We start from the raw sequence: 21,788 nt of genomic DNA, 5'->3' as shown, positions 1-21,788 counted from the left end.
AATTCTCTGTTACTACAAAAAAAGGAATTTGCAGGTGCTTGGGCAAAAATAAAGTAACCTAGATAATCAAATCAATATGTCTGGTGTCCTGGATTAAAAAGTATATATTTTAAAGAAAAATAACGTGAAGATTAAAATGGAAGTTCAGAATGGCACCAACAAAAATCATATTGAAAATAAAAGGGTACAATGCGTTTTCCAGCTTTGCAAAGGGAATGACAAATTGGAAAGGAGAGCAGGAAAAAGTGAAAGAGTTACTTAAAGGTCAAGTTCAGCTTTGGGGCTGTAACTATATTCACCTTTGGTTGTGTTTGCTCTTGAACTGAGGAACTTCAAAAGCACAGGCTGGTGACTGACATTGTGCAGACAGGGAGGCATTAAGGCTTCTTAAGCTGATTTTGATGATATTCAGCTATTTGACAATATTCTCCTCTTAACATATTTGGCAAACAGAACAAAAACAAAGAGGTTTTCTTTTGCAGCCTGGCTTCCTGAGCAATTGTCAAAGTTTTTAGTCAAATAGAATATCCTTTGCACTAATCCTTTTCACTTTTACTGCACTCCTTTCAGAGTGGACTTGGAAAAGTCCACAAAGGAATTTTCATGGTCTCTCTGAGGGAATAATACTACTAAGTACCCCTACACAGAGAGGAAAAGTCAATAGGGGCAGATTAAATGTGTTGTTCGTTTGATTGAGGTAGTGCCTCATCTAGGTAAAGCCCTTACTATACTGACATCTCTTTGCAGTGGGACATGTGCCCAACATGATGCCCACCCTAGAATGTTTTTCTGTGTTGACAGCAGTGGGGGTAGTTGCTTTGCTGTATTGATCCACTGTTCCGACCAAAAAATCATGTTTTTCCCCGTAGTTCTGTCATTTTCTACTGATACTGCTCATTTTATGTTGCAGCAAGTAAACTTCCCTCAAGTAGAAAGAGTCTAAATTGTGCATGTATTTCAAAGGGAAAAAATGAACCAACAAAAAGATCTATGTGCTGAAACTGTAGTTTGATAGGTACCTTAAGCTAATAGATTTATAGAGGACATTGGCTTTCAAATGTTGTTAGTTGTAGCAACTTATTCTTTTCAACATATAAATTATGATATTTATGTAAGCTTAGGAATTTTCCATTCAACCAGTTTTTGAGCACTATGGAGCTTTGAAGGACCCTTCTGTAAACTAAAGCTAAATCTTTTTTCCATGGTTTTACTACTGGTTTTCAAACACAATGTCAATCATTCTTCTCAGCGGTCACTAGCCAGGTTATTTGTGTGTTTCCACACTGCTGCATCACAAAACATCATGCCCACTTGCCTCAAAAAGATAATATCTAACACATATGGAGACTGCCTTTGATCTCCACGGTCTATCTAGAGGTCACAGACCTGTCTTCTTCTTTCTCTCACTTCAAATAGCCCCTTTCATTTACTGTGAAACTAAACATTGGAAAGACAAAGGCAGGAAAATAAAGGCCTTGATTTAGTAGTGCTTATATGTTTGGCTGTTTCAAGGTAGATTTTAAACCCCTAGGTCTTGATATTAATTGCCTTGCATTTCTGAATCATGGCATACTGTACTTGTTTTCATGCATACAGCCTTCAAAATTCAAGCTGCCATTTAAATCAATGCTTTGTTCATAACTGAATAACCATTAAGAATCTGCTAATCAATTTGTAATAGTCAGCACTGGATTGAACTCTGTGGGAGTTACATGGCAAAGTCTGGTAATTTTCCTTGGGTTTTGGAGATAGATTTTTATTTATTAACATGATGTTTTTAATGTAGATGGAGTATATTGAGTGATCTTTTAAATTATCGTGAAGATAAATTGGGATGGGAAGGTGAGGAAAAAAGTGGCTACATTAGAAATCTCAAGGGTCTTAGAGAATAAAAGGCTGTTCCACCCTATGTGGAACAGGTGAGCAATTGTGTGGTAAATGATTTCATAATATTTGCCAAAGGAAAACATTTCTTTTTGGCATGCAAAAGCCAGACATGTTTCAGTATGACCACTTTTGTTTTGCTTCAGGAAAGCATATAGGTACCTGAAAAAGGATTTGAACAACATAGTGCTACATGTTCCTCAAAATCACATGTTCAAAATTCTAGTCTTCAAAATAGCTCTACCATAAAGACCTTTCAGTATTGACCCTACTGCTCTGCAGTTCTGCTCAAGTTCTTCATGTTCTCACTCTGCAAGTGAGAACTCTCTTACTTCTCACGAACTTCCTCAGGTATCACTGCTCAGATTACCTAGTGACACTCAGTAGGCACTCATAAACAGGAGCTTATCTGTTTAACTACCTTTAAGAATTCAAGCCAGTAGAAGTTTTCTAATAATATTTAACAAATGAGAATTTTTCATGAAGTGTTGTAGCAATTATTGATTTTTCTTTTAATATTGGTTAGCTGTGAAAGAAGAAATTGTCTTTTTTTTAAGATGAGAGCAGTCACTCAGATTCTATTGTCTTTAATGACAGAAAAATCCAAGTTTCTACATAAGAAACCCTAGCTGTGAGGTCACTGCATCTATTGTAGGGAATTTGGCACACATGCTGCTCCTCACCAATTTGTGGCTAGGTCACTCAGAGTGTGCATAGTAGTGAAGTTCTGGTTCTGGGTCCACCTTCTCTTACAACTATTTGGGGATTTGTTCTGTATTTTATGTTAAATCTCCTTACAAAAGTTCAGAGGATTGCCACTCCTTTTAGGTGGAATATGCACTCTTTCTCTTAAGAGTTTGTTTTATCGTAATCAGAGAAGTATTTCCTATGCAGTAGACATAGGAAACAGATGATGTGAGGCTCAAAACAGTCTCTGGATTCAAGGAGATGTGTGAGAGCTGAATAGGATTAATCTGAAGCTCTGGACCACTCACAGCTCATAGGATGGCCTCAGTACCCAGAATACTAATTATCAATTGTGTCCATTAACCTTTTCTCACCTGCTCATTTTTCAAAATAACTATTGCATTGTTCTGTTCTATTATAAAAATGAGCAAGGAAAAGATTTTGTACCAGGATCACAAGTAGAGGACAAATTATATAGAAAAATAATGAGATTTAAAATTCTGCTCAAAGTTTTCCCAGATTTACTGCTGGAAAGGAAATAATCCTCATGCCTGTCCACAGGTGTCTGTGTCTCTTCTGAAAATCAAGCACCTTGCTCAGAGAGCTGGAGCACATCTGGGAGCAAGTACAACACATTCAGCATTGCATACCTACATGACATTCTGCATCTACTTAGAAGGGATGCAAGAAAGATGCTCACATGTAATGCTGTTAGAAAAGAGCTGTGTTGGATTGTACCCTCTACAAGAAACTGCTTTGCACCATACAAATCGAGGCAGCGGTGTATAAAGATAGCGTTCTGTGATGGAGAAAAAGAAGTTACTTTGTGTACATGTAGATATTTCTACACACACACAGACACACACACACACACACACACGCACACATGCACAGAGACACATCCCCACTCCTTTACTTGAATTTTCCCCTATAGAACATTCACCTTCTGAGCTTACAGCCTTACATACAGATGGATATAACTTCAATCCTTTTGGTCATCCAACAAAACACAGTTACTTCATGTTGTCTTAACAACCAGATGAGAAACTTTGTGGGATGCAACTATAAAGCTAGAACTAGAAGTACAACGAGCTTCTTTCTGTGGTTATAATAAATTTCAGATGCATTTTTTTTTTCATGATAGAGGTAATTGCTCTTTCTTTAATTTACATCAGATATCTCTTGTTAACTATCAGTCAATACATTCCTGAGCCCATCACTTCACTGGTATTAAGTCAGGGAAGAGGTGCCAGCAGCTGATCCTAATGATCTTTCTATACACTGATAAACTTTGCTGATGAAAGCAGAATCTTAAGTAACACTAATACTTTAAGTGGTATAGATTGTTCTCTGTGATATTTAAACACATTAAGGGAATGGTTGAAGAAATACTTGATGAGTTTCAATGTGAGCAAATGTTAAATGATGTATTCAGGAGCTAAAAATAGTAGCACTCCGTGTACATTGCAGAGTAAAGAGTGGAATGTGCATGGGCTGGAAGAGTAGGTACATGACGATGGAGTGTGTTCCTCAGCTGCAGTAAAAGACAGTTAATATGATAAAAAGAGAAGTTCTGCTTGGAGAATCTTCCTCTGAAGTTTTTGCATCCAGATCTGGACTAATGAAGTGTGAGAAAGCATCTGAAGAAGGACTGGAAACTGAGCAGAGGTTAGTGAGGCAATGGCTGATTTTTTTAGAGCTTAAGCCTAATATGCAGATTATATCCAAAGAAGAAGTAACAAAAATAATTAAAGTCATGGGAACTGGAGAGACCTCAATATGGGGAAAGATTAAATATGCTACAACTATTTTGTTTGGAAAGTAAAAGGAAGTAGGACATCAGAATTAAAAATAACAATAGCTAGAAAGCAATGTAGTCTTTCCAAAATTTAAAGAATGAAAAATAATTAAAGAGGAGACATATAAAGAATAGTAAGTTTAATATACTATTTATGCAAGTAACAAAATCAACTTTGATTTTAGAGTTTTATTTTTAGAAGTTTTTAGTAAAATCAGAAAGAAAAATAGGCATACATGAAGAATACTTTTGGAACCACAAGATAAAACTAGAAAGAACAAGAAAAGACAGTTTTTTTCTCCACGCAGGATAAGTGGCATTAGAAAATGGTTTTCAGCCTGAGAGGATATTTTGGAAGACAACAGAGCTTCAGCAAGTAAGGCCAGAATTCACACACAAACAATTAACTTTCTCATGACCTAGGAAATGCATCTTTTCATGCTCTGAACCATTCAGCATAGATTAAAATTATATTTTATTCGGATAATTCAGATGCTATTTTAGCACCAAAACTTTGCAGCCATTTCTGAAAGAGTGACAATATGTAGGAGGAATCAAAATGTTGTTTGTAAGCCCTTTTTTTTGATGTCTTTCTGAAAGGAACAAAGGTCGATAATGAAAATAATATTCTAAAACTACTGAAAAAGACAAAACAAGTTGATTTTCCATGCTAGAAGTGCAAACCTAAACCCTAAAATGATATCAAGTATGTTCAATATCAAACACACAAAGTGCTGCAGGACCAGCTGTGTGTGATTTGAGGTTGCCTGTAGGGAGTTGTTTCCAGTAGCTTTAATTCATGTGGGAAGGTGACCTCCTCTGGAAAATCTGCTGTAGAGTGTTAAGCAGAAACTCTATGCCTTCCTCTGCCCATTGCTGGAAGTGGAAAATCAGCTGTCTTGGTGCCATTACTGATTTATCAGTGACCCATAACTTATTGTCCACACACTTTGGCACTTGTGGCCTTGCATGTGCCTATTTGTGTGCCAGAGGAGCAGAATCTCTGTCTCTTACAGGGGACAGCTGGAGGACTTACTTTGCATGCTAGGTTCCACAGTGTGAAACCCCTCTTTGCAGTTCCATTCACTGAGGGACAATTAATTGAACTAATTAATGAACTTCACAGAAGAATCACAAGCAACAACAGACCATCCATGTGTGAACAAATGATACTGCAATTCTCTCATTGCTTTATGACTGAGAGAGAGAATAGCAGAATTACTTTAAGAAAGGGTTAAATTTTAATGGTAGCAGGGCACATTGTCCCATAACAAGACAGTTATTAACATGTGCCAACTACTTTTGGTATTGGTGCCCCGCTTATAAAGAAATGAGTAAAAGTTAAAATGGAGTGCATCTCTTCCTTTTGCTTCTAGGACTTTCTACATCAGCAGCTATGCCAAATTATTGCTGGATTTATTTCAATCCTTCTGTCTCTCAATTTGTTTTTTAGTGCTGTAATAGAAAAGTCTTAAGTCATTTTAGGCTCCTTTCCCATTGGAGTCAGCCTTATGGAGTCACTGTGTCTCCATGTCAATGTGTATTTATGTATATATTTCTGTCTCTCTCTCTCTCCTTCGCAGAGTAGCTTCTGCACCTGCTGCCTGATTTTAGCCAAACCTGGCAAAAGAACAATACTCTCAAAAATTAAATTCCTGCAAGTATTATAGGCAGGCAGGGGGCAAGGCCTGATCCGTGGCCCAAGTAAGGAGAAGATTGCTACATAGCTTATCAGTCACAGAGCACACATGTATGACAGAGATCTCATAGACATCTCTATCAGATTTCTTAAACAACAAGTAAATCAAAGTCTGGAAGAAAATAGGCTGTCTCAAGAGAACCATTTGTTCTAACAGCAGGTTGTGGCTGTCCCAGTTTAGACTCAATTTTCCTATTAGGGCTAAATGAAGAAGCACAAATGTCTTTCTTCAAAGCCACATGTGCATATTGATAATGTTTTCCTGCTGCTCTTCATATGTACTGCTTTGTGTATTTTAAAACTAGGCACATAAATAAATCAATAGTACACAAACTTTGCTTTCAGCTCAACCAAAAGAGCCTGCTAAGGAGTGATGGCAACATATATACATATTCCAGATTAAAATGGAAATTATTTTGATAAATTTAAAAAGTCCTGTAGGTCTGAGTAATAGCACAGTAAAGGTGATTAACTGAAAAAAAAAACCCAGCCACTGGATAAATTAAACATTACTCTCAGGACTTTATCAGGGTTCATAAACTCCAGCTCAGTCATGAAGATTTACAGAAAATTCACTTTTGAACCTGGAGGTTATTAGTTTTGCACATCTCCCAGCCTTTACTGGAATACAGGGTTGACTCTGGCTGGATGCCAGGATCTCACCAAAGCTTCTCTATCATGCCCTTCCTCAGCTGGACAGGAAGACAAAATATAATAAAAGTGTTGTGGATCAAGAAAAGGAAATGCAGAAGTTGCTCACTTGTCATTGTCACAGGCAAAAAATGAATCAACTTGGGAAAATTAGTTTATTACCAATCAAAACAGAATACAATAATGAGAAATAAAAATGAATTTTAAAAGCGAAGAATGGAATAATTTCCCATTCTTCCCATGCTTAACTTCACTCCCAAATTCCCTACCTCCTCCCTGCAGTGGCAGACAATGGGGGTTGTGGTCGGTTCATCACATATTGTCTCTGCTGCTCCTTCCTCCTCAAGGGAGGACTCCTCACACTCTTCCCCTGATCCAGCATGGGGTCCCTTTCATGGGAGACAGACCTCCACCAACTTTCCAACCTGAATCCTTCCCATGGGGTGCAGTTCTTGACAAACTGCATGGGGGTGGGTTTCTTTTTTCCATGGGGTGCAGTCCTTCAGGAACCGACTGCTTCAGCAATGGGTCCCCTGCAGGGTCACAAATTTTACCAGAAAATCTCCTCCAGCCCGGGCTCCTCTCTCCATGGAGTCACAGATCCTATCAGGAGCCTGCTCCAGTGTCAGCCTCCCATGGGGCCACACGAGCAACGAGCCTGAGCCATGGGACAGAGCTGAGATCACTGTGTAGTGCGAGCCCCTCATCACCACCGCACCCTTGGGTACATGCTCTGTGCCCAGGGTGGGCTCAATAGAACAGGGCAGGGCTGTGCTGCTGCTGCAGGCAATCATGCACATAACACTTGTGAGAAACTAAGCAGGAGACTTTAAAAAAACAATCCTTCATTGTTTCAGCCAAAATATATTAAAGACCAATTTGTGTGTTTATTTTTTTGTCAACACTGTTCTTCTGTGTTCTGCCCCCTTTATGATTATTAAGATCCTGTAAAAGATTGTGATTCAGAGATAGAAAACATGTCATAGGCAGATGAGGCCTCTATTTCTGAGGGACAGCTTCTTAAAATCAGCTCCTACGTATGGAGCAAAACATTTACCTGGGCAAAGAATGCCCTGAGTGGCTGCACAGTGTTTCTTTTCCTGTGAACATGACTTTTATGACTTAACAGCATGTCTGTGTAAACTTCCTGAAATGGTGGATTGAAGAGGAGATACTGGAAAGTCCAACATGATAATCTCCTTTTCTAGCAGATGACTCATTAAAACAATATTTAGGCCCCCTGAGTGGATGACCTGACATGGCTCTGCACTCCAAACAAGTGCCCAGAGAGGCACCTGGCAGGCGATGGAGGTGCCTCCATTTCAGCGATGGAATGGGTGCACTCCACCTGATCGTGACAGGGATGACCCCTGGCTCCTTGACAGAGGAGTGGCAGTGAGCAGGCTGTGGGACTGCCTAAACCTCAGCAGGTTGTATTAACACACTCATCCTGAGATTCCACTTGCAGCTTCCTGCCTTATTATGGTTACAGGCAAAGAAAAGCTGAAACATGTTCCACTTTGTAATACATAATCCCCAATTTCATAAATGACTTAGAGGTCGGTAATAGCTTCTCCTTCCCTATTTTAGTGAGAAAAGGCCAGCCTAGCTCCCCTTTTATCTTCCTTGAATGCAAAATATTGTTCCTCTTCCTAACAGAAACATTAAAATAATCTAGTTTTTAGCTAAGAAATTATTGCTGGTTATGAGCTTATTATTTCAAAAATGATACCCTTTTTTTACCTAGTTCTTGACATTCTGCTATCCTCAACAGAGCACTTCGCTAAACTGAGTGAAAAGAACAAGATTGCAGTAGAATAGTTATTTTTGCCATTCAAAAAAAAAATCACCACTGCAACTACTGATAGAACTGTAAGGGAATTGTCTTTATTTTGTAACTCAGTGAATGGAAAACTGCTTCTGATGTAGGTGAGCACATTTTACAGAACTACTCACCATAAACAACTTCCCCCTCCCTGCTCCAAGAAAAAGGTAGCCATTGATAAATAATTTTCCCATAGCTACAAAACTGATTTGTAGAAGTTAAATTGTTCAAGGCTAATCAGGCTAATCTGAGGGAGAGGAAGTTTACCCTCCATTTCCCAACAGATTCTCTTTAATTTTGCAGTCACATTGACAGGTGGCCTCATCACTCAGGCATTACAGACCACCTTGAAGATATCAGCACCGTTGGCCTTTGAAGTCAGAATAATCAACCAGCCATTTGATACTCTATCAGATGAAATGGCCCTGTCAGGAAAGGCTGGCTCTCAGGTGTACTGATTGTCTATCGAAAGGAGATAACTTGATACAGTTTACTGTGGAACAGATTTGTGGACCTTGTGGGATGTTATAACAGATGTCTCTTTAGATGCACTTCTTCACAATGTCTCTTAAAAAAAATATTCCCAAGCGACTTTTAGCAGAAATTATAATACTCTAATTTCCTGTCTGCAATATTCCCACAATACTGTGTAGATGGGCAAATGCATTAGCTATGGCTGGGGTCAGAGATGCACAGATTCATGTGACATATCCATGCATAAATCCTGTCAAAGCCTTAATTCAAATATTGTGTAGTAGACAATATATGAAAGTCTCCATTGCTTTAAAATAGTGAACATTCTGGATAATGCCAAAATCAGGTACAATACTATTTTTAGAAAAGGGCAATTTTTAATTTTCTTTAGGATTGTCCAGGATAATAGAAGATTTTTCCTCAGGTTACTTTGATATATTATCATATTTAATTCTAATCATGTGACCTTCATTCAATACGCATTATAACTTTAACAAGGTGAGTGATCTAACAAAAACCAAATTTTTAAACTTATGACATTTAATTCCACTTTTGCATGTCCATATAAATGTTTACTTTCAGAAATAAATACTGTCTTGAAAGATTTGAGTGTTTTGCAAATCTGGGGAACAGCAAGAATGAAAAATACAAAGTATGGTGTTTGGGATTTTTTTACCAACTCTAACAAAATTTCAGCTATTGAGGTATAGCAATTATATTCTTTCTCAATGAAATGATGTTTTGTGATGGCTCCCAAATAATGGGAGTAGGTCATAAAACAGTTAAAGATCATTTGTTTGTGCGTACAGCAAATTGGTGTTGAAAGAAAGAAAAATTTTAAAAATTGCCAAAAAGCATGTTAAATATCTTATTGTTTAATAGAACTTTTGACTAATCCGTAGCATTTACTTGGGAAAAAGCGAATAAAAATATTTACTTCTACATAAGCAGCAGAATTAGTTTATATCAGGGGTTGAGAAAGTTATGCTATGGCTGTTCTATTTATATGACAGACAGGAAACTCATTTCCATGAAAGACTCTGGCTTGTTCTAATAGTAATTATTCATCAGAAACAATCGCAGAATGTTCAGTCAGCAGTAAATGGTCTATTTGATATCATTAGAGCAGCTCAAGGACTTAAAGCTGCCCCTTTCTGGGTGTGCAGGTGTGTAGGTCCCGCAGCCAGCCTGCAGGAGCACACTGGGCTCCCTGGAAATGGACAGCTGCTCTGATTTATTAGACCTTTGGAAACAGTGTTGCTCCTGTTATTGACACATAATCCCTTAAAGTTGTTTGACAGCTAAAGCCTGAAGCAACACCACAAGACAAATCTTCAAGTATCACCTTTGGTGCTGAGAAGGAATACAGAAAGAAAAGTAAAGAAGGAAAACTTGTAGGAAAAAACCCATGGACCTTAAATATAGATCACTTTTCTCAAGGGAAGATTAATAACGATTTTCATTGAGCTACATTAATGATTTTTAAGCAGCTTACTTCTGTAAGCAATTATTCTTCATAATCTCATCTCTTGTAACATCCCGTTTCATGGTAAATGATGTATTGGAGATTTTCTGTGCAGGGTGAAGATAAATCAAGGAAACATACAGAGACAAACCTCCTGCAAAGATGGAATACCTGGAGCAATTCTGTGGATTGACTGCAATTGAGGTTTGTCACAGAGGCCTTGAGCAATGTAGATGCTGACTGCAGTGAAGATTTATCAGAGGTGAATTTAGGGCACTACGAGCAGTACAATGTCTGACAGGCAAGACGTGAGCCCCTGTGCTTACATCCTGCTGTCCAAACGATGTGCATGACAGAGTAGGGATAAAAATGAGGAATGTTCTGATTTTTTTAGAAAAAACCTTAGTTGATGGTTGAAATAAAGATTTTTTTGCAAAACACAGAAAAAATGTACATAAAAGCTATAATAAAGAATACTGTCTTTCAGTCCCAGAGGAATCTGAGACCGACAGGTTGCTGAGGAAAGACAGGCCAAGGGGACATGAAGGGCCATTTGCCATCTATACAAACAAGTGTCTTGAATTCATAAACTTTTCCCTATGGTTGGGAACAGGTTGTGAGGCTGTAGGCCAAGAAAAGGAGATGAAAAACTCTCATGATCACAAGCTCTCCTTCCCAGAACCTAGAAGCAATCCAGGTTTCTGAAGATGATCAGAAACAATTTTTCTTTAATACAGGTGCTAGACTAGGGATGGAGCCCATATATATGGACCTGCTACTCATGGTTAAGGTAGGACTGGATGGAGATGTGATAGCTGCAGCACTGATAAGGAGATGGTAGAATTTAAGATCCAGAGAGAACAAAACATGCCAGTCAGTTGAAAACAGGCCTGGACTTTGGATTGTTCGGGGAACTGGCAGGGACAATCATGTAGAGGACAAAGGAGCCATGGAGAGCTGGCCAGTCTTCAAGGACATCATCCTCAAAGGACAAGAATCATCCACTCAGAGCTGAGCAGCCATGAACATATGCATGCATGCCAGGTTAAGGGCTGGCTCAGCAACCTGAGTTAAACTGCTAAAGTGAAATGCTCAAGAGGTGAAGGCAGGAACAGGCAAGCAAGGAGGCATACAGAAAGCAGAGACAGAATTAATAAAGTTAAAAATTGGTTGAGGTTCTGAGTGGGTTGAAATGTGGAACATGAACAAGAAAAGCTTCTGTAGACATATTGGTAGCAAAATCAAGATTGAACAAAATTTTCCACTTACTGCAATAGGCCATCTTGTGCTGAAGGACATGGGAAAAACTTAGCAACAGCTTCCTTTCTTTGGTCTTTATTGCTCACAAACCTTCCTGATCTCTACTCATTACAGAAGAGTTTACTGGAGACAGGTTTTATCCAAAGCAGGGGAAGATAAAGCTAGGGCTGCTTAAGTAAGTTGGACATACAAGTCCATCAAGGCATATCAGAAGGTATTCAAGGATGTCAAAGGAACGGGCTTAAGTAGTCGAAAGACATTTCATAAGCTTGTAGCAGTTGCAGTATGCTTCTGCATACTGAAAAAGCCAAATGCCTGGTCAATATCCAAAAATAGAAAACCAAGCTGTGAGGAGGATGTTCTTTATCGTAAATTCAGGGTCTGGAAGGGTTCATCCTTTCTGAGAGACATTTTTAGGCATGAAATACAAGGACAGCCAGCAAGGATTTGTCAAAGAAAATCACACCTGACCAACTTGACTATTTTCTACTATGAAATTTCTGGCTTTGTGAATGAGGAAAAAGCAGTACTGGACTCCAACAAAACCTTCAATGCTGTCTCCAACAGCATCCTTGTATTTGAACTGAGGAGAGATTGTGTAGAATAACTTTAATGTTGCTGAAAAACTGGCCACATACTTGGGAAAAGAGAGCCACGGTCAATTGTTGCAAGCCCAATTGGAATCTGGTTTTGAATGTCATCCTCCAGGAACTGATATGGCATTGTTCATGTTCATTTCTGTTTATCTTCATAGTGCTCTCTGATATCTTTATCAATGACCAGGACAAGCATACAGATGAACCTCAAGAGGTTCAATAAAGGGAAATGCCAAATCCTTTGACTGGCAAAAAATAACACCATGAACTATTATAGGCTGGGGCCAACTAGATCAAAGCAGATTTGCAGAAGCAGTTGGGGCATTTTGGAGGGCATCAGCTCGAACATAAGTCAGCAGTGCAATCTTGCAATAATACAGCCTGCCTGTGCACTACAAAGAAAGAGCATAATCTACAGGGTTGGTGAAATATTCCTGCTGGTGGCTCACAACTGAGGTGTTATGCTAAGGCTTTGGTCCTACAAGAGAGAGGACTGCAAACTGAGGAGTCCAGAATAGGTCTTCTATAATGGTGAGGATGCTAGAGGATAGTGCGCTTTAGGAAAAGCTGATGAAGAACGAAAGGCTGTTTAGCCTGGACAAGAGAATGTTGCCATGTGAGACAGTTTCAGTTTTTATCTAAAGAGGGCCCTTAGAGAAAATAGAGTCAGGCTATTTTCATAGCCACGCTTCAACAGAATAAGGAGCCACAATTGGCAGGAAAGAAAATTCTCACGTAAGGAAACAAAAAATTTGTAATGCAAGTGATAGAGCACGAGAATAGGTTGTGAAATCTCTATTCTTAGATGTGTTTGAGAGACCCTGAGCAACCTGATTTAATTTGAAGTTAGCCCTGCTCTGAGTGGGAGGATGGACTAGATGGTCCTCAAAGTCCCTTCCAGCCCAAATGGTTGCATGCCTCGCTTCATCCACGTCAGGAGCTAAATTTACAACTTTACTGTAGACATGGATGAGGATTTTCCAAAATTATACAGTTAATTAAACATTGTATGCAAAAGTCACCTCTTTCAGCCCAGGGAGTGAAAATAGCTTACGCTACATGCAGTGCTTTTCTGGGGAAACCTCATCATGGCCCTTCAGTACTTAGAGGGGTCTTATAAAAAAAGAGAGGGAGAGACTTTTGACAAGTAGTGATAGGACAAAAGGGAATGGTTTTAAACTGAAAGAAGAGGGATTTAGATTAGATTTAGTTAAGAAATTCTGTACACAGAGAATAGTGAGGCATTAGAACAGGTTTCCCAGAGAAGTTGTGGATGCTTGAAAGTCTTCAAGGCCAGACTGGGTGGGGCTTCAAGCAATCTAACCTATTGGGTGGTATCTCTGCCCGTGGTAGGGGCATTGGAATGAGATGATATTTATGGTCACTTCCAACCCAAACCATTCTATGATTCTACATATTTATACTAATCCTCTCCCTGAGCTGTTTTCAAGCCAACTGATTGCTGCAAATCCACTTAGAAAAACATGAAAATACCTACTAACAAATCTGGCAGAATCCACCCTCCAGTGTCATATTTATAGCAACTGAGTTTGCAGAAGAACTGTGATCATTCTTGAGAAGGCTGTATTCCTATTCCACCTGGGCTTTCCAAATACTAGCACATGTGCTCATCATCACATATTTCTGCTGGGTTTCAGTGAACAAATTTGTAACAATACATGCAATATCTACATTTTCTATTTTCTGGGGATTTTTGGGCCAACTTTCAGTCTGCTTCAGTACAATTCTGAATTTTTGCATGAGTTAGGAGAATGTAGTTGACTGTAAATTTCAGTCGAATGCCATCTGTCATCTCTAATAACTTATCAAGCACAACAGGCAAAGAGAGAACTTTTAACAACAAGTGAAAACACTGTCGAACTGAATTTATTTCCAGATGTGGAGAGGGAGGTTTTCACTTTTTCCTCTAACAGGACTAATGCTGCTCTAATGCCTTTCAGCATGATTTTTAAGGGATTAATTTGTTATGTAACATCCATCAATTATAAAATATATTTATGAGGTCTTGCTAGCAGTTGTTAACAGCAGTATTTTGGGATCACATTTACAAGGCCTAATGAAATGGGAGAGCAAGAGTAATTGGATTGAAATTGGTAAATGAAAACTCATTCCAGGGGAAAAAAGGTGTAAAATCGATGAAGTCTGACGTGTCATCAAATGGTGAGGATTAAATTAAGATTCAGTGAAGACATATATAGTGCTTATTGTAAGTGTTTAATTGCTAGAATAACAAATGCCTCGCAGAAATGCACAGTTAAGCATTAACCTCTTTCTCCTGTTAAATGGAGTCAGGCGGATAAATCTTTTCTTATCCTCCAACTGACTATTTGTCCTACATTTTTAAGTGAGCTTTTTTTGTGTATTTGCATATAAAATGGAAACTAAAGCTATTATTATTAAAAAAAAAAGTTATTTTGGTGAGTTTAAATCAGGTGCTTGGAAATACTTTATCTGTATTCTTAGGGAAAAAAACCCAAATACATTCCAGCTCAATCTCAGAGAAAAAGTTAGGCATTAGAAAAATTAGAACTATGAAAAGTTGGAATTTTCTTACCTTTTAAGAAAAAGCATTTACTACTAATAAAAATTGTTAACCAATGAGCTGAATTTTAAGGTCTCCAGGTAGAGCCAACTATCCCTGACCAGAAAGAAAATTTGCCTCAATGACACATATTGCATCAAAGGTTTAGGGTGTCTTTAAAAGTGTCTCTGTGGATCCAACAATGATGCTTTTTTGAGTAATAACCCATTAGGGTCAGCAGGCTTTCTTCCTACTCTAATCTAAAACTCCCAAGAATCTATTGCACTAGAAATAAAAGTTTGCCATCATTTGACTGAAATTATAAAATCAAATAAATTTAAATTGTTGAATTCTGATGAATCCATGGTTTCACACTAGGCAAGGATGCTTTGCTTTCAGGGCTGCCTGGCTTAGAGCCTGTTTTCTCAAATGGTCTCTCTCACCTGTTATACTAATCTGAATTCCTTGTCTGCAGTACAGATCAGTAAAGAAAATAACAAGAAACTACTCTTTGGTGCTTATAAAGTGACACTGTAAGAAATAATCTGTAAATGCATGATCAGCAACCTCAGTAATTTGTCTGTCCCTGGCCCTGATATTATTATTATAAAACCATGATAAAATAAAGTCCAAAAAGCTGAAGTAAGTCCAGTTTCCATTATGATAGCAGCTTTGAAGAGTGCAGAAGACTAGTAGCTATAAGTGGTGCAAAGACAAAATTCTGGTTTATCTAGTAAATTAAGAGTAATATTACTCCATCTTTTCCCAGAAAGAGACAAGAGCCAAAAATTTTGTGTGGGCAGTATATTCCAGCCAGGGAACATAATAATAGTAACAACAGAATAAACACCAGAAATTAATTTACTTTGAAGGTCACTATGAAGGGTGTCTTGCCTGTTAGGAGATATTACTTTAGAACAGCAAGGAACTTGTGTGATGAACCCAGAAAAAATGAAGATTTCTCCTGCCATTTGCAATGCACTGGAGAACTCTGTCTTCTGCAACATGTTGACAAACACCTCAGATTTAGTGATAATCCATCATGCAATGTTGCCCAAAGGTAAAAGGACTGAGGACCTCCATGGACACTTGTGCCTTCTAGTCCATAGTAGGTCAGCTATGTGTATATTCTATAGAACCTTATTAATAGTCCTAGAAAGGACTTCAGTATTCATGTCACTCACAAGAAAACACTAGTCTGAACTATCCAGCAAAATTCAGAAGATTTTTGATTGTTGCTCCCACATTGAAGATAATTACTTTTCCCTACAACATAACAGAACTCAATGGCTTGGTGGTTAAATTGAGTGTTTATATTAGAAAGACAATCTTGTTTTAAAAGTGCCAGGTGACAAGTTTACAACATCCCTTGGAAATCTGATTGTAAATTACCCTCACTTAAAAAATCACACTTTGTTTTGAAATTTGTTTAAGTTCATCTTGAAGCAGATTGTAGATTTGCCTCCCATAATGAAGTTTCTACAATACCAAAAATGTTCTCCCTTGTGTAGGGATTTTCATTTCTACCATGCTAATATTGCTGTGAAAAGTGGGAAGAAAGAAGAAAGGAAAGGAACACATTTTTAGATGGGACACATTTTCTCAATGGGGAATCTCTAATACCATCTACTTTATTCCTGAAATACCAGTCTGCATTCATATGCTAACAATGTAACCTTTGATCACTCTAGTAATGAAAATCACCTCAAAACACACTCAGGACTATGACAGAACATTGCTAGGGATAACAAGTCACTTTGCACAGCCCACTCTCTGAAAATCTAACCCAGATGCTGCTACTGTGATGAGACCAAATGGCCATGATGGGGCAGCAGCTGTTTCTAGGAACTGGGGCAGACCTCCTCTGGCACCAGCAGCCACCAGTGCTCATGAACATCTCCAGCTGCTCCAAGAAGTAAGACTGAATTTTCACCCTTGTTTGTTGTATCTCTACCATTACTTTCACCACAGGCCCTATCTTATGTCTTGGGGGAAAAAATCAATTTTTGTTTTATTGCTGAGAAGACTTGCATCTTCATATATAGCATTTCACTGTGGAAATCCAACTATCATCACTAAAGAAGGAAAGAAAACAAAATTCTGTTCCTCATTTACTGGCTGATGCACTAAGTCCCTTAATTATATTATTGCTATGTTAGAAATAGTGCAAGGTGGTTTATACCTCTCACAAGCTCGGTAGGGGATTACGTAAATACCTCAGAATATTTACACTGATAAGTCCTTTTCATGCTGCCTAGTTTTTTTGAGCGGTTGTTTCACATCTGTCAGCAAGATAGCAAAAACACAGGCAATGCCTACTTGTCTATTTGTTTAGATCATATTTAAGCAATTTTTCTGTGTTTATTCCTCTTCTGTTTTCGGATTAACACAGCTGTTTCACTCAGTCAGATAATTACTAACCAATCATAACAAAGAGCCAGTAGTGAGGGACAAAATACCGACCAATTTACAAGTAGCTGCATTCCAAATTGAATGAAAGGGAGCACCTTGAGCACTATTCCGTGCTGCAAGTTGACATGTCATTCTGCAGCCTCTAGCCTGACCTTTTCTTAACATCAGCTGAAAAACAAAGAGGCTATGCTGTTGGAGCAGCTGCTCTACCTCTAGGCAGGTAACAGTATCATCTTCATGAATGACATCTATGTCACTTTTACAGCATGTCAGGAAGTCCTTAAAAATCCACAGATCAAAACAGAGCAACATTTTCATACTGACCTTGAGGTGATGATCAAATATGGTGACTTGCAAACTGCAGATCAGGATGCATGTGGAGGCCAGCTATGCAGCAATGATCTGTTAGAAATTTTTACTGTGTCAAAGATCCATTCCTGTCCTAAGTGATATATGCATTCTATTTTCAACAAGGAAAGCAGGAAAGCACTGCCAACCTTTGATTGTGGTTTTGTTTCTATAAATGTATTCATTTGTGCTATTTTAAACATGATTGCTTCTTCATGGAGCTTTTCACAGAACCCTCCAATTATGACCTGTTTAACAAAAATTGGTAAATATTTCTACCTAATTTCTCTGAAATAACATCAGCAATTATACTTAATAGTCAGCAGATATATTCTTCATTGCTGAAACATTCTATTGCTATCTTCAACAGCACTGGAGATTGACAATTTAATAATATTCCTTCTTTTATTTATTTATATTTTTTCAGTTCCTAATCTGAGGTAGTTCTTTACTTTTCCTGTCTTGATTTATTTTATTAATGATTAGATGTATTTATTAGAAATGAAAACTAGCAATGTGGCAATGAATAGGTCAACACTAGTATTTGTGCTATATGTGCATTTCTGGAAAACAAAAATTACATGCCCAAGAAAAAAAAAAGTAGAAATGATTAAGAGTTGTATGATTTAACAGGCTTCAGCAAACTACACCACTCCCTCAATTGAAGCAGCAATATAACAAAACTTAGGTTAGTGGTGTACAGCTGTTTCACCACCTAATGAAACTTGTAACTGCGCACTCTAAACTGTGCTTGGCAGATTGGCATTTCAGGAATGAGAACCACAAAACCCAGTACTCAGAACAGTAAGTTCCTTAAGCAGATGAGCTTCGGGAAGAAAGGTTGCACAGTAAGCTCCTTAAGCAGATGAGCTTCGGGAAGAAAGGTTGCACAGTAAGCTCCTTAAGCAGATGAGCTTCGGGAAGAAAGGTTGCATTGTAAATGTGTTGCTTTCTTCAAGACGTAGGCTTTTTCTGGTAATAGGAAGATTTAGTTTCATAAACCTCAGTTGTGTTCTGGAGCTGGAGTTCCAAAGGCTCGCAGAACCAGAGGATAGTTTAGGCTGGAAGGGATCTCACTTAGTCTAACCTGCTGCTCATGGTAAGATCAGTGCTTGAGGCAACCTGGTCATTACACCCTGCCTGAAATCTTTGAATCTTCACCGCTCATCACTGGGGTAAAATTCCATAAGCTGGGGAAATCTGTGTTCTGTCAATGCTTTTTGTGTGAGTTAAAGTCAGTATTCTTAATTGGTTTTCCATTCATCAAGCAATGTGTACAGGCTTAAAACTTCTCAGAAATAAAAGGGAAAATTCAGGGCTGTTCCAACATGTTATAGGATGGCATGGAAGAAGAGTTTGAAGTAGTAGCTTGAGGGGCTCCAGAGAAGCATGGAGGATGAACTGTGTCTGTTAGGTGTTGTTAAGAGTATAGAAATACAGATGACTGAAACTAGTTTTCAGAAGGGCTTCATCTGTCTTCATGTATCTCAAAATTTTTCTAATACATCTGGACATGATTTACAGTTTTATTCTCTTCCTACACTCCTGTCTAGTCTGTGCCACTGAAAGAGTCTGTACCTTAAAGATGTCATCCATGGATAGGCAGAAAAGTATTTGATGTGCAAAAAGAAGCTTAATGGAAATCTAATTGATTAACGTGGTGAAAGATGTTACAACCTAAGCATATCCAGATGATTTAAGCAGCCATGGAAATTCACTGGTGAAGGCATAGACATGTATCATCTAGCTCAAGAATTACATAGAATTGGAAAACTATTCCTGATATTACATCTTTAAGCACAGGACCAAGTCTTGCCAACTGGTTATCATAACTGACCTGATTTTTAGCAAGTTTGACAGGGGCTTTGTTACATTTCTAATCAGTTTCAAGTATTCCATGCTTTTCTCTTTCCATCTTCTCTTCACTTTCCATCTTCTTTTTTTCCCCCAATATGCTGCCACAGTGTTCTTATACCTTTCTGAGAAATATCAGCTAGAAAGACAGTGTAAGCAGCGAATACCATTGAGATGGTTTCCATAGGAATAATAAACACATGGAAAAAGGAGGAATACAAAATAGAAGACCTGTCCACAGGCCAAGTGGATAACCTACATCATTCAGGATCCAAATACTGGAATTACCATAGAGTCTGTGCAAAAGATACTTTGGGTTCTTTCTGAAAAGGCTTCATACTGTGAAGCTTTCATGATAGATGCCTAAATTTGAATGAGGTCTTGAACTACATTATGTGAATAAGAGTAATTTCTTGTGTTGAGACCAGAGCATTGGCATTCTATAGGACTTAAAATACAGAGTATCAGTTGAGACTTTTCAAAGCAAAGCCAGACATTTTCCTCTTATCACAAAAGAAATATGCAGGTAAATTAATTATAGCAAGTTTTATAAAGCTAAGGGCCAGTATATTAAAGGGTCAGATTTTTAAAGATAATAACCTCAAGATCAGTGAATAAGAGTCACTTAGATGTCAAAACCTGCAATTTAATATAAAGATTCCAAGAGGCAATTGCTTGCATGGACTTACCTTTTTATAAGACAAGCAAAGAAGTATATGCAGGCTGGGAAATTAACACCTATGATAGCATTCACCTGGGGAAAAGTTGTGTAATACACTGACCCTTCTAAAGAAGTCATCCCTACCTGCAGGACAATGCAACTTTAGAACCTACTGATTCAAGATTTTTTTTTCTCTTCTTCAGAAGGAGACACTCCTAAAATAAGAAAATTCTACACTGCTGCCTTCATGATCGGAAAAAGAATGAAAACCACCCCCTCACACAGTAGCCTTTTTGTAAAGACTGGATGAATGCCGGGCCCTGGCAGTTTGGGATGGGAAAAAAATTAATTGTGTACTGAGACATGAGACAGTAATAACTCACACAGGCTTCATTGCTTCATGCCAGACAAAATAAAAATGAAGCCAAGTAAGGGAGAGCTGCTGATGAAACTAGTGCCATCCATTTTTTCCCCACCAATTTGAAAGACCAGAAAGAGACAAATAAAAACCTTAGATATAAGATTATTCCTTCCAGTTTCCCTATGGCTGACCCAGATAATATGAAAAAGAAATGAAATTAATGCTCCTGGGAGATGTTATTTGGGTTGGATGAACACACAGACCTGGGCTGGGTAATCAAAGTGAGGCTTTTCATTTAGGAAAAAAAAAAAAAATCAAAAGTGTGATTTTTCTGTACTCTGCAAAGAGCTACAATCCTCTCAGAGCCAGGTGAAATTGAAGAAGAAAAAGAAAACTGTGGTCATAATAGATAATATTTATCAGCAAGATTTTGCCATTCAAGGAGTTCTTTCCAAGACACAGACCCATGCAAATATGCACACACACATAATATCCTCTTGCTGATACTTCAGATTTGCTGTTTCTTTAACAATGAAATAGATGATTCAGATCTATTATTAGTGCAAGAAAAATAGTAAGAAAAACAAGCTTGTAAAATCCAGCTTATGCTAATGTGTTTTAAAAAATTGTATTATGAATAAATGTATGATCCTAGTGTCTCTAGCATTGTAGCTGATGAGACTCTGAAAGGGCAATCTTCCAGGAATTTGTAGTAAAATAAAACTGAATAGGCTAAGCATATTGCCCTTGATGGCAAAAATGCAGCATATATTTATAAAATTGTTTCATTTTGAATGCAATTGAATGAATATCTCATACTTTAAACTTCCGCTCAGATTCTTGCTATTCTGTTCAAATAATGACACATTTCTACATCCATATCTGTAAATCTCCATATCCTTGCCTAAGATGAAATCATTGCTTTAAATTTACTGAACAGAGGTACATTTTGTACCCAAATATCATTTCTTCTCTTTGCAAAATATATGCATGTAGACATATTTCAAGTGAGCATGGATACATGCACACAGGCAGAGAAATCCACTTATTTCTATTCAAGACTTAAATGTTATAGTTGTACTTTTATGACTCGTACAACCTTCAAAGAGACAGAATTCTTTCATCCACAGTCAAGAGCCATGAAAGGGCATAAAAGATTCCTAAAATGACTAGTACCAGTCCTGTATACTCTGTACTGAATTTAAAAAGCAAAACATTAGAAACTTGTTTTGAAAAATAATCCTATAAGACATGCAATATATTTCTAAAGG

This window comes from Fringilla coelebs (assembly GCF_963513975.1).
Source record: "Fringilla coelebs genome assembly, chromosome: 1".
NCBI lineage: Eukaryota > Metazoa > Chordata > Aves > Passeriformes > Fringillidae > Fringilla > Fringilla coelebs.
This window is presented reverse-complemented; position numbering follows the sequence as displayed.